The sequence below is a fragment of the Panthera tigris genome, chromosome A2 (genome assembly GCF_018350195.1).
Source record: "Panthera tigris isolate Pti1 chromosome A2, P.tigris_Pti1_mat1.1, whole genome shotgun sequence".
In the NCBI taxonomy this organism is placed as follows: domain Eukaryota; kingdom Metazoa; phylum Chordata; class Mammalia; order Carnivora; family Felidae; genus Panthera; species Panthera tigris.
The window spans coordinates 47,722,241-47,735,596 of NC_056661.1; the positions used below are offsets into that span (position 1 = coordinate 47,722,241).

The 13,356-nt window shown below is 35.9% G+C and overlaps 1 pseudogene; it reads right to left on the minus strand.

Moving 5' to 3' along the window:
* The window catches only part of LOC102964676, an 81,426-nt pseudogene extending 68,279 nt beyond the window's left edge, over window positions 1-13,147 (minus strand).
* Between the last annotated feature and the right edge of the window lie 209 nt (window positions 13,148-13,356).

A 13,356-nucleotide genomic window follows, 5' to 3' on the forward strand; every position in this document is an offset into this window, starting at 1 on the left:
CCGAAGCAGGCTCCAGGCTCCGAGCTGTCAGCACAGAGCCTGGTGCAGAGTTCGAACTCGAGAGCTGTGAGATCATGACCTGAGCCAAAGTCGGATGCTTAACCGATTGAACCACCCAGGCGCCCCAGCATCTAAGAGCCTTTAGATATGCAACTTTATTTTATTTATTTTTTTCTTTTACTTATTTTATTTTTTAATTAAGAATTTGTTAATTTTTAAATTTACATCCAAGTTAGCATATGGTGCGACAATGATTTCAGCAATAGATTCCTTAATGCCCCTTACCCATTTAGCCCATCCCCCCTCCCACAACCACTCCAGGAACCCTCTGTTTGTTCTCTGTGTTTGCGTCTCTTATGTTTTGTTCCCTTCCCTGTTTATTTTTTTAATTTTTTTTTTTAATTTACATCCAAATTAACATACAGTGCAACAATTATTTCAGGAGTAGATTCCTTAATGCCCCTTACCCATTTAGCCCATCCCCCTTCCCACCCCCCCCAGTAACCCTTTGTTCTCCATATTTATGAGTCTCTTGTGTTTTGTCCCCCTCCCTGTTTTTATATTATTTTTGTTTCCCTTCCCTTATGTTCATCTGTTTTGTCTCTTAAAGTCCTCATATGAGTGAAGTCATATGACTTTTGTCTTTCTCTGACTACCCTATGACCCAGTAATTGCACTACTAGGTATTTATCTAAGGGATACAGATATGCTGTTTCGAAGGGACACACACACCTCAATGTTTATAGCAGTGCTGTCAACAATAGCTAAACTATGGAAAGAGCCCAAATGTCCATCAATGGATGAATGGATAAAGATATATACAATGGAGTATTACTCGGCAATCAAAAAGAATGAAATCTTGCCATTTGCCCCTCCCTGTTTTGGAAAAAAAATTTTAAGGTTTATTCATTTTTGAGAGACAGAGACAGAGTGTGAGGGGAGAGGGGCAGAGAGAGAGAGAGGGAGAGAGAGAGAGAGAGAGAGAGAGAGAGAGAGAGAGACAGAATCCAAAGCAAGCTCCAGGCTCTGAGCTGTCAGCACAGAGCCTGAGATGTGGGGCTCTAACCCACGAATTGTGAGACCATGACCTGATCCAAAGTCAGACCTTAACTCACTGAGCCACCAGGTGCCCCCACTCCCTGTTTTTATATTATTTTTGCTTTCCTTCTCTTCTCTTCATCTGTTTTGTATCTTAAAGTCCTCATATGAGTGAAGTCATATGATATTTGTCTTTCTCTGACTAATTTCGCTTAGCATGATACCCTGTAGTTCCATGCATGTAGTTGATATGCAGTTTTATTTTAATAGATTACTTTTCATCCCAACTCTTAAGCTGGTATGACTGTTATTTTTTCAACTTAAATTTCACACTTTCTAAGTCTTATCATCCCCCTCCCCAATATAAATTTTATGAGGTTAGACTATCTTGTAATATCTTCAGCTTTTCTTTAACACCACTTCTTGCAATTGGTAATGATATGTTTGTGATATTGTTTGGGGATTGTCTCTTACATTAAATTCTAAGTTCACTTAATCAACTGTTTTTTTGTCATTGTTGTTGCTGTTTGTTTATTATTACTTCCTCAGTACCTGACATAGTGCTTCAAACATGTGTTGAATAAAGGGAGGTGGAATTCATTATTCATCCTAATGACTAAGCCAAAGCTTCTTCCATAAAACCTAACAGAATTCCAAATAAATTGCATAATAAAGAAAATTAGTTTAAGATTCTTTGTAGCTCCCTGTAAATTCTAGTAAGCATGTTGCCTTACTTTATTTTGCCAACATTTGCTTTAAGATGCCCTATTTCCCACTTGTTACTTGATGGTCAGTGTTGATTTCATGGTCACTAGAATTGGTTATTATTTGGGTAGCTACTCCCACAGCTTAGTCAGGCTAAACAGTTCTGAAATGTTGCCCTTAGGCAATTGTTTCCATGGTTGGGTAAGATCTGGCTCCATCATAGCCTCCTTAAACTCTTAATTTCACCAATTTAACCATATGACAGCTTCACATAGGAACAATACTGAGAATCTGAGAAAATTTAAGAAGAAAGTAATCATCCTTAATCAGTTCTGAATTCCCATATCATAAATCGAAATATATAGAGAAAAGATAATCATTATTCAATCACACTGGTGTGTAATAATGATTCACTGAGGTGAATTATATGTGAAATCTTCCTTAAGCATCTCCAGTGGGCTACTTGGTAATACCAGGTTATAGTTGTAAATTGATTTTAACAGATACCTCTCTTTGATTCAAGTGATTATCCCCACAAATGTAGAATATCCAAGTCAGTTTATTTTGTTTGTGTTTTAAAGGTGAGGTCTTTCATTATTAAATTATAAAATCAACTGGTAGGCACTTGAAAACTTTACAAGACTATTTCTTAAGACATTTGATATATCTGCATGTATTTAAACCTATAATTCCATGTGTACATGTATAAATGAATGTATGAATATAACATTGTTTGAAGAAAAAAAATGTTCTAATTTATAGGTTACAGGGTGGAAACTATCATTTAAATGTTAATTATATCTGTATAGCTAGTGTTTCCCACCTCACCACTCCCTTCTTTATATTTTTATCAAATATGTGTACCTGAGTCTTCGAGAATAAACGAAGTGATATCTTTGACATTATAAAGTGTATTATCTGATATCAACATGGTTTTGATGAGGATGGACCCACTCCCTGTCACAGGGGTGAAACTTGATTGGTCAAAACTAATCAGAATAATAATACTCCCATGTTATAGTCATTGGATCAGATAGCTAAAGCCTGTGTTTTATTCAGAGCCTGGTATTCTTCTGGTCCCCAGGATGGGATCATAGCTGAGTCAATCCGCAGGAGGTTCAGGGTTTTTGTTTAAAGTTATGGGAAGTAACCTGTTCCCTCCTACTGCGATAAGTAAATCAACCCAGTCGCTGCTGGAAATCATCTTACTCTCATGAATGGCCCCATGCTTAGGATGAAGCTGATATTGTGAACGGCACTGCACAGAGCCAGGCACTTGAGAACATTTTTTAACTGCCTGCATTGCCCACTGGCCCATTCTAGTTCTGGAATGCTGTTTGAACCAACCCCAAAATACTGGTTTGCTTTTGTGTGAGTGTCACATCTATCTAAACAAAGCTGTATCTGTATTGGCCCTTTCAAGTTGATGGGTTTCAGTGCCTCTAGCTGGCTGCATCTCCTTGGTTCCTTCATTCAGTTTATCTCTCAAATTCATATTGCATCTTTGAATTATTTATTCACTTTGGGCTACTTCTATCAGTATATGATTTCTGACTCCATAATTCTCTCAACAGCCATTCATAATTATAATTTTATAGTCTCAGGTATAGTAAATCAACACCAGTTCATTAATGTTATAGTCCAATTATTGAGCAAGTCTACTGACAGCTGTTAGCATAAATTATAACAAATACTAAAGGTAGAAATATTGAATCTCTCCCCTTAGGCACTATATAAATGATACCAGATTTATCTCTAATCATTAGGTGCATTTAGGCTGTAAATTCTTCTAGTCCATCCTGGACACACTTGGGATTTAGGTCCGTCTATTAATATTATTTGGAAATAAAAGGAATGCAAACTCTTTTTTCATTTTCTTGCTATTTGTCTTAGCACAGCACTGAATTAACCTTAAAGGTGACTGATGTCAACTTCATTTCTCTAAGTCATGGTCTCTGATGGCAGAATCAACAGGTTCTTTTTCTCTACTCCTCAGCTATCCTTGGAACAGATGTATTTCTTAAAATATTGGTAGTAAAGCAGAATTCCATATACATAATCCAGTTTTTCCATTAACTTATATAAATTTAAAAAATATTGAGCTCTAGTCACCTGCCTTGAGGAAGAAACTTTCCAAAAAGAATTGGGTTTGTTGGAGAACTAAAACCTTCTACAATTTAAGGTCTCAGGCCAGATCTCAACTTCCAAACTCGGTTGCCCTTTTTCTTCTCTTTTTTTTTTTCTCTTTTGCCCCTATTACAGATTCCTAAGAAACTTAACCTTCTCTGTGTTAGATTTAAAAAAAAATTTTTTTTAATGTTTATTTATTTTTGAGAGAAAGACAGAGCACGAGTGGGGGAGGGGCAGAGAGAGAGGGAGACACAGAATCTGAAACAGGCTCCAGGCTCTGAGCTGTCAGCACGGAGCCCAACGAGGAGCTCGAACTCACAAACCATGAGATCATGACCTGAGCCGAAGCCAGAGGCTCAACTGACTGAGCCACCCAGGCGCACCTGTGTTAGAGTTTTAAACCTGCCACATCAGTCTTATCTGGGTTTCTAACCATTGTCATGCAAGATTAGATTACAGAGAGGGCACTTGTTCATAGGGATTTGCTTTCTTAGGATCTTCTCCAAAAATCCTATAAAATTTCATTGCCTTAAGGGGTTTCTGATTCAATGTCATAGAAGAAAAGACAACAGTATAGATAAAAGATAATTTTTAAAATGTAGGGTTACGAAGGATCACCTTATGCCCATTGTATTCATGGCCAACATAATGTGGAAGAATGAATACCACCTTTGAAATCTCAGATCTGGTTCCAAACATAGGCTTAGTTATTCCTAGTTGTGTAACTCAGTTGCTTTTTTGGCTTTAGTTACTTTGTGTTTAATATAAAGATGATAATGCCCACTTGAAGATTTTATTAAGGATTAGAAATAATATGAGATTCCTGAAACTACTTAGTATTCCATTAGCGGTAGTTGTTATACTTGAGTTTGTTCCTAGACACCAGATGCCTGTCTTAAGTGATAGCTGGAAGTCTTAGTTTTCCCAAGTTTTATTGCTGAAGGCAGGGTGGTCAACCTTTATCTTGTTGTTACATGTAGGTAAGTAATTGATTACGGCTACAACAAAGCTATAAACTAATGGGTCGTTCAAGTGTTGAGTGACAAATAACCCCTATATTGGGATATAATTGGCTTCTGAAGAGTGCTTTGAAATCCACCTTTTGGGTTTTTTCTGTCTCTGTTCATACAGCTTCCCCTTGAATCTGTGCATTTTGTCATACAGTTCTCTTCCAAAGTGAGCAAGTCATTACTTGCTTAAAGTGAGAATGGTTTTCTTTCTGAAAAGATGGTAGGTCCTGTGTCTTACGACTACTGATTATATCAATCTAGCACACATCAACTCAACTTGGTTTTAACATCAGTAAACATTGTCAAGACATTTTTCCCAGAATATTCTGTCAAAAATTAGTTCAATAAGTCATTAAGTGACTATTTAGGTTTGGGAAATACTGGGTTGAACAGATTTCTTTGAGTACTTTCTAGAGGCTCTGATATGCTCACATTCACTGTAATCTTCATAAGAGTTTGTATGCAGTGTTTCTCAAGTTTATTTTTATGGTTACATGTAGCTAACATTTACTATTTCATTCATGCCTACCACTATTCTACATTCTGTATATATGTTATCTAATTTAATCCTTGCAAAAATCCTATGAAGTAAATTCTGTTGTTACCTACATTTCATAGCACAAAAATTTGGCACAAAACAATTAAGATACATGTCTGAACATATGTGTTTAAAAGCATGAGAGCTGGGTCTCAAACTCAGAGAATTTGACTCCAGAAATAACACATTTGATTGCTATATTGCTTTATAATGGGTTTCTATTGATCACAGAACCATTTGGGAAAATCTTTCTTGCAAAGAATGCTCTGAGGTGAACATGTAGGGAAGCACTCTATCAGATGAAATTTGACAAGTTTTGGTCATTATTGTCAAGGGGTTTATTTCTAACAGGAAGATTGTGTCCGTGTAAGTTTACTGGGGAAATCACTCTAAGGTGTCTCCTGCCTCAAGAAGGTAGTTTCCAACTTTTGGGTACCCCAATCTAACTAAGTTCCATGTGACTTAGTCCTTGCTATGTATGGGAAAGGACAATGCCCCGCATTTATTAACAGAATCCCAGATGCCATGGCCATAGTTGACTTCTCAGGGACAAATATTGGCCACATTCTGATAAAGACAAAATGTGACCCCAGCATTTTTACCAGTGAGAATCAATCTACTTTTATTATCCTGGAGTGTTTCCTAAGTGAATTTTCCAAAGCTTAAGTTGTCCAAGAGTAATTTAGTCTTAACCCTTTCTCTAAAAAATGTATTTTCTACTTTATCATTTCCAAAAATATGCTACCATATATAGAAGTCATAAGGCAGCTTCCAAATTTGGGACATAACGTGACATAAAGGTGCCATGAACTTCCATATTTCAGTGATTGGTAAAAAGAGAGATTGGTGATATTCTGATGTGAAGGAAAATCTTTGTATGTCTGAGGCTGTCATCCTTAATTGTTTGTAATCTATAATAATGTCACTTTTTGGATATATTTTAAACATATTTTTAATCCTGTTTCTATGTCCTATGGAGAAAAGTGTCAAATGGTGTATTTATTTACTTATATTAGAAGTGGAACCATTTTAAATTTTATTTGGAGACTTATGTAAGTGAGAAATGACTTGTGCTTGCCTTGAGTTAGCTTAAGCAGACATGGCCACTGATAAATTAAAGTTCTCGGCCCCCTAAAATATTTTTTTACAAAAATATTTTTAGAGTTAGTTCTCTGAGCATAAAGTGTCACAAGAATTTTTTTTCTTTTGTGTCTCTAATGACTAATTAAGAATGCACTTAGAAATAAGTAATATATGGTAGTCTATATTTGCAGTATTAAGTGAGTGTAAGTAGGGGCACCTGGGTGGCTCAGTCAGTCAAGCATCTGACCTGGGCTCAGGTCATGATCTCACAGCTTGTGATTTCGAGCTCTGCATCCAGCTCTGTGCTGACAGAGCCACTTGCACTCTGTCTCTCTCCCTCTCTCTCTCAAAAATAAATAAACATTAAAAAAAATTTTTTTTAAGAAATTTGATTTTATAACATTAAAAAAATAAGCGGACTAAAGATCTGTCATTAGCTTTCTTCCGCAGTATACTTTCAGCATACCTTTCCAACCTCCTTCTTTCCTTCCTTCCTTCCTTCCTTCCTTCCTTCCTTCCTTCCTTCCTGCCTTCCTTCCTCCCTTCCTGCCTTCCTTCCTTCGATTGAGTTGACATATAACATTTTGTGAATTGGAGGTGTACAACATGTTGATATGATACATTCATTTTGCAAAATGATTATGACCATAGCTTTAGCTAACACCTCCATCATGTCCATTATTATCACTTCTTTTTTGTTGTGAGGACATTTGATATCTGATCTCTTAGCAATTTTGAAGTATATAATACATTGTTGACTATAATCACTGTGCTGTGTATTTGGTCTTCAGGATTTATTTATCTTTTAGTTACTAGTTTGTCTTCTTTAACAAGTTCTCATCAATTCTGCCAACCCAAGATTTGGGTAACTACCATTCCACTCTCTGTTTCTATGAGTGTGACTTTTTTAGATTCTACATTTAAGTGATATAACACAATATTTGTCTTTCTCTGTCTACTTTTTCTCACTAAGCATAATGCCCTCAAGATCCATCCATGTTATCACAAATGGCAGGATATACTTTTTTGTTGTGGTTAAATAATATTCCATTGTGTATATGTGTGAGTGTGTCTGTGTATACGTGTATACACACATATGTATACATATATATGTATAATCTCACACATTCTTTATCCATTCATCTGTTGGTGGGCACTTAGGTTGTTTCCATATCTTGGCTATTGTGAATAATGCTGCAATAAATGTGAAAGTACATATATCTCTTTAATATCCTGCTCTCATTTCCTTTGGATATATACCCAAAAGTGTGATTGCTGGATCATATGGTAGTTTTATTTTTAATTTTTTGAGGAACCTCCATACAGTTTTCCACAGTGACTACACCAATTTACATTCCCACCGACAGTGCACAAAAGTTCCCTTTTCTCCATGTCCTCACCAACACTTGTCTTCTTGATGATAGCCGTTGTAACAGGCGTGAGGTGATATCTCATTGTGCTTTTGATTTGCACTTCCCTGATGATTCATGATGTTGAGCATCTTTTCATGCACATGTTGGCCATTTGGATGTTTTCTCTGGAAAAGTATCTATTCAGTTTCTCTGTCCACTTTTAATTGGATTTTATTGTTGTTATTGATTTGTATGAGTTCTTTATATATCACATTTTTTATTGTTGTTATTTTTCATTAGCTGGAGAATTTTGTTCATTGTTAGGTGAAAAACTTACCTGGAATCTTGTGATCATTATTTATTTGGTGAATTATAATTACAGCACAGTTAGGGCAAAAAAAAAAAAAAAAAACTTTGTGCAATCTCTGTTGACCACCTGACTATTTTTAATAGACTTTGGCTCTTGGGGTGCCTGGGTGGGTCAGTCAGTTAAGCGTCCGGCTTTGGCTCAGGTCATGATCTCGCAGTTTGTGAGTTCGAGCCCCACGTCAGGCTCTGTGCTGACAGCTTGGAGCCTAGAGCCTGCTTCAGATTCTGTGTCTCCCTCTCTCTCTGCCCCTCCCCCACTCATGCTCTGTCTTTCCCTCACTCAAAAATAAATAAACATTAAAAAAATTTAATAAAAAAATAGACTTTGGCTCTAAGAGGGATATAAATCCATGTATTAAAAACATTAAGGAAGACAAAATCCACAGAGAGATAAATATCTAAGCATTAATCATTATAATTCAATGTATAAATAATATAAATGTTACCAGAAGGACAGAGATAGAATGTTACCAGAATTTAGAAAAGGGAACAATAATTTCAAGCTAGGAGGAGATAAGAGGTATTGGTGCTTCTTATATTCATAGTAAAATGAATATTCCTCAGCTGTTGATTGGTAAAACATATTATTATAGCCAAGGTTGGTGACTTCAGAATTTCAACATTACATAGAAGTGTCCCTGTTTTGAAATAAAAATAGTTTATTGGACATACAGTAAAATCTTCAGTGCTCATTACTTATCAGGGCTAAGAGGAAAGTAAATTGGCTTATGTAAAGTAGTATCATGTATAGGTTATGAGTACAATCATTAAAGTGGGATAAAACTGGAAAATTTAATCCTAATGTGAAGTCATTTGACTATTATTGCCAAGAATAAAATCAAGGATTGGTTGTTGTACCACTGATTTCAGTGACACTTGAGAGTCCACTCCCTGTCCCTTTGTGTGCCATTTCCCAATCAAGTATCTCTTGAAAGCATTAAAGAGTTAGTCTGTCATCATATAATACATATATAAGATATTTCTTCCCCCAAACTGTATTATGTATATCTAAGCTTGCTAGGATAATACAGAGGAGCCAATCAACACCGTAAATTACTAGAGGGACATCACAGAATTTTCATTCATCACTAAGTAATCTTCATATCTTATTCATTACATGATTGGCATAGTTCACGCCAATTTCTATTTCCCAGAGTTTGAAATATTAGTTACATTCTTTTTTCATTCCCTTTCTATAGAAGCATCAATTACTCAAAAGTTTTCCAAGGATTCCTTCAGTACCATCATTTCTGTGATCAGTCAACAGCTCTGGAACATTACGGATGTCCATGTTATGGTCATGATTTAATGTCAAAAATATTAGAAAAGGTTGAATTATGGTGTGAGGAGTTTCTAATATGTCAAAATGCTCTAACAAAGTGAGTGTGGATAAAAAGCATCAGATGTTAGGAGGCAGTGAGGAACAAAGTGAGAAGAATCACTTCAAAAATCACAGAAACTGTCATAAGTAACAATTGCTACTTGTCCAGTGCTTACTACGTTCAAGGTAGCCTGTTAAATTCTTTATGAAGCTTTGCTCACTTAGGTATGTTTATTGATACTGATGGGAAGACCACCCAGAATTACTCTCCTATTCCTCCAAGCCAAGCAGACTTTGTTCACATGTTCATGCCCTCCAATTCAGCAAACATCTAACGTGTGTGAGATGTTAAGTGAGCATGACATGTGTAGAAGTGATTGCATTTTCTCTACTCCAGATTAGAAGAGATGAGGTACTTAATAATTAAAATCAGGTGTGTTAGGATAATATTGGTATATATTCAGAGTGTACATGCTACATACATCATCCTCACTCCCATATCTGAAGTGCTTGTATAGAGATCTATGATATATTACACTTATTAAAAATTCACCACTACTTTGGAGTGATCAGGGATTTTTATTCCTGTATTTCAATAAAGAAATTGAGGCTACTAGAGAAGAGAGGCTACTAGAGAAGACACGTTGTGATAGACCTTCTTTGGGTATTAAATGATAGTGCCAGAACAGAGAGATAGGTCCCAAATTCTGATTTGTCACTTCTGTAAATGTAGCCCTCCACAAAAAGAATGTTTTCAGAAAAAAAAAAAATCATAAATGATGACTATTTTTCCCTTTGTTACCACTCAGCTTTCACTTAAACATTCGGACTATGTAAGCTATATTCTCTGCCAAATTTTCTCCTGTTAATCTCCTTTGCCTTCCAGGCAGACTGTGTTCTTACCAAGAAGTGAGAAGAAAATAGTGAACAGTAAGACACCTAGTAAGCTTGTGGGAAGGATGATCCAACCCTCAGGCTGTCTAAGTCAGGCCCCCTTGGCTTTGCTAGGTGGCTTGTCTCTACTACTGTCTTTTGAGGCCCAGAATTTTAAGGCATGACTGGTTAAGGTTGAGTTTTAGGAGGTTAAGCCTGACTGCAGGTTTCTGATAAGGACTGTAATTGCCCCCAGAAAGGAATTACGGCTGCAGCAGAGGCAGAGTCCCTTGCTTCAGGGCACCAAGATTGCAGACCAGCTCCCCGGTGATTCCCATGGGCCACAAGTGGTGTCACAGGGGAATTAAGCCTAGGTAGAGTATGAAGGCAGTTTCCACAGGAGAATAGAACAGAGATTGCAGAATGAGAAGAGAGTCCAGTAGGGGGCCAGGAGAGGGTTTCAAGTTGGGTATTCACTTTTGGTTTTCAAGCATTCATTATTTTCTACATGGCTTGTCTGAAGGCTCCAGGCGTCTGTCCTTTATTGGGGTATTCTTCTGTGGAGGCAGGTTTGGTGGTTTCATAAGAAAAAGGACATAGGCAGTCCTTACTTTGAACGGTGCATCCATTAAAGATCCATCTGGGTTGTTTCCATTTGGGGCTATTATGAATGAATCTGCTCTATCCGTTTTATGTGAACATGAGTCTTCATTTCTCTGGAGAAATGCCCAGGGGTTCAAGTGCCATGTCTTGTCATAGTTGTATTTTTAATTTATTAAAAAACAAAATGCAAACACAGACAAGAAACTTCCAAACTTTTGGAAACTTTCCAAAGTGTCTATACATTTCACACTCCTGCTAGTAATATACAATGATTCATATATTTCTTCACATCCTTTTGTCTATGTTTCCTCTGAACACAGTAACTCTGTTTATTTAGGTCTTACATGATTTCTGTCATCAGCATTTTGTAGTTTCAGCAAACAAACTTGTATGTGGTTTATTAGATTTACCCCTTAGTATTTTATTTTTTTGAGTGATTGGAAATAGCATTGCATTTTTAATTAGGGGACCCACATGTTCAATCTAGTATATGAAAATATAATTAATTTTATATGCTTATCTTGTATACTGCCATCATGCTGAACTAATTTCTTAGTTTTAAGTGTTTGGGGTTTTTTTTGGTAGATTATTTGAGATTTTCTATGTAAACCATCATGTTATGTGCCTATAGGGACTGTTTTCCTTCCCTTCTGTGTGCCTTTTATTTCTGTTTCTGTTCTGCCTAGAACTTCCAGCACTATGTTGCATAAAAAAAATATGAGAGCAAACATTCATGACTTGCTCCCCATCATAGGGGGAAAACATTCAGTCTTTCACCATTAAGTAAAGTTAGCTATAGGTTTGTATATGTTCTTCATCCAGTTGAACATGATTTCCTTTGTTACTGTTTTCCTGAGAGGTCAATCATGAATAGGTATTGAGTTTTGTCAAATGCTTTTTGCTAATTTTTATGATCATGTCGTCCTTCTATTAAGATGATGGATTTGAAGTGATCATTTTCTTTAAATTATTGAAACTACCTTACATCCCCGAAATAATATCCACTTAGTCGTAAGCATATAATTATTTTTACATATTGCTAAATTGCATTTACTAACATTTTCTTAGTGACTTTTGTGTCTATATTCATGAGGGGATCTATTGTTTTATTTTATTTTGTACTATCCTTGCCTAGTTTTGACATTAAGGTAATGCTAGCTAACTAAAACAAATTGAAGTGTATTTTTTCTCTCTTGTCTTCTCGAATTAGTGTTAATTCTTCTTTATATACGTGGTAGAATTTTCCAGTGAAATCATCTTAGTCTAGAAGTTTCTTTTGGGGAGAATTTTAAAGTAAAATTCAGTTTTATTAATAATTATAAGGGCCATTAAAATGATTTCATATTAGGTGAGTAATGGTATTCTGTATTTCAAGGAATTGGTCAGCTTGATCTAAGTTGCTAAATTTATGTATGGACTTGATATAGAATATTAAGAATATTGTTATATTTTGTTATCCTTAATGTGTTAAGACTTGAGTCTGCCTTTTTATTTTGTTTTCTGTTTGTTCTTTCTGTTTTTTGTATACCTGATTTCCTTATTCTGTCTTCCTATGGATTACTTGAACTTTTTTTTTTATGATTCCATTTTGACATATCCCTAATGTTTTCTGGTGTCCCTCTGTCTGTAGCTTTTTTTAGTGCTTGTTCTAGGTACCTTATATATACATAACTTATTGAGTATACTGGTTTAGTCTTTTAACTAGTTTGAGTGAAATGTGGAAAAATCATCCCCCCACCGCATCCCTTTATCCTCCCTCCTAAAATAATTTTATGTTAAATATTTCTACACATATACTTAGAACCACATTAAACAGCGTGATAATATTTGCTTTCACTGCCAGCTATTATTTAGAAGATTCAAGGGGACAAGAAGTGTTTATTTACCCACATATTTTCTTACAGTGTTCTTTTTCCTTCTCATGTTCCAAGGTCTCTCTTTTTACCATGTTCTTCCTGTTTGGGACATTTTCCTTAGCCAGTATTTCACAGTAGTCTCTAATGACAAAGTGTCTTGGTTTTCCTACATCTGAGAATGTCTCGATTTTCTCTTCACTGGTGAAGGATATTTTCTGTGAGTATAGGATCCCTTCTTTCTTTTCAGTGTTTGGACACTGTGGTGCCATTTTCCTCTGACCTGAGCTGCTCCTGATGCAGTCCACTCATTCCGCTTGTTTCCCCCTAGAAGTTATATGTCATTTTCTCTTAGAGCTTTTGAGAGATTTTTTTTTTCTTCAGTTTTTAGAACTGTGACTATGGTATGTCTCAGAGTGTATTTCTTTGGGTTAATTATTGTGGTTTCACACTCATATTCTTGAATTTGGTTTATATGTTT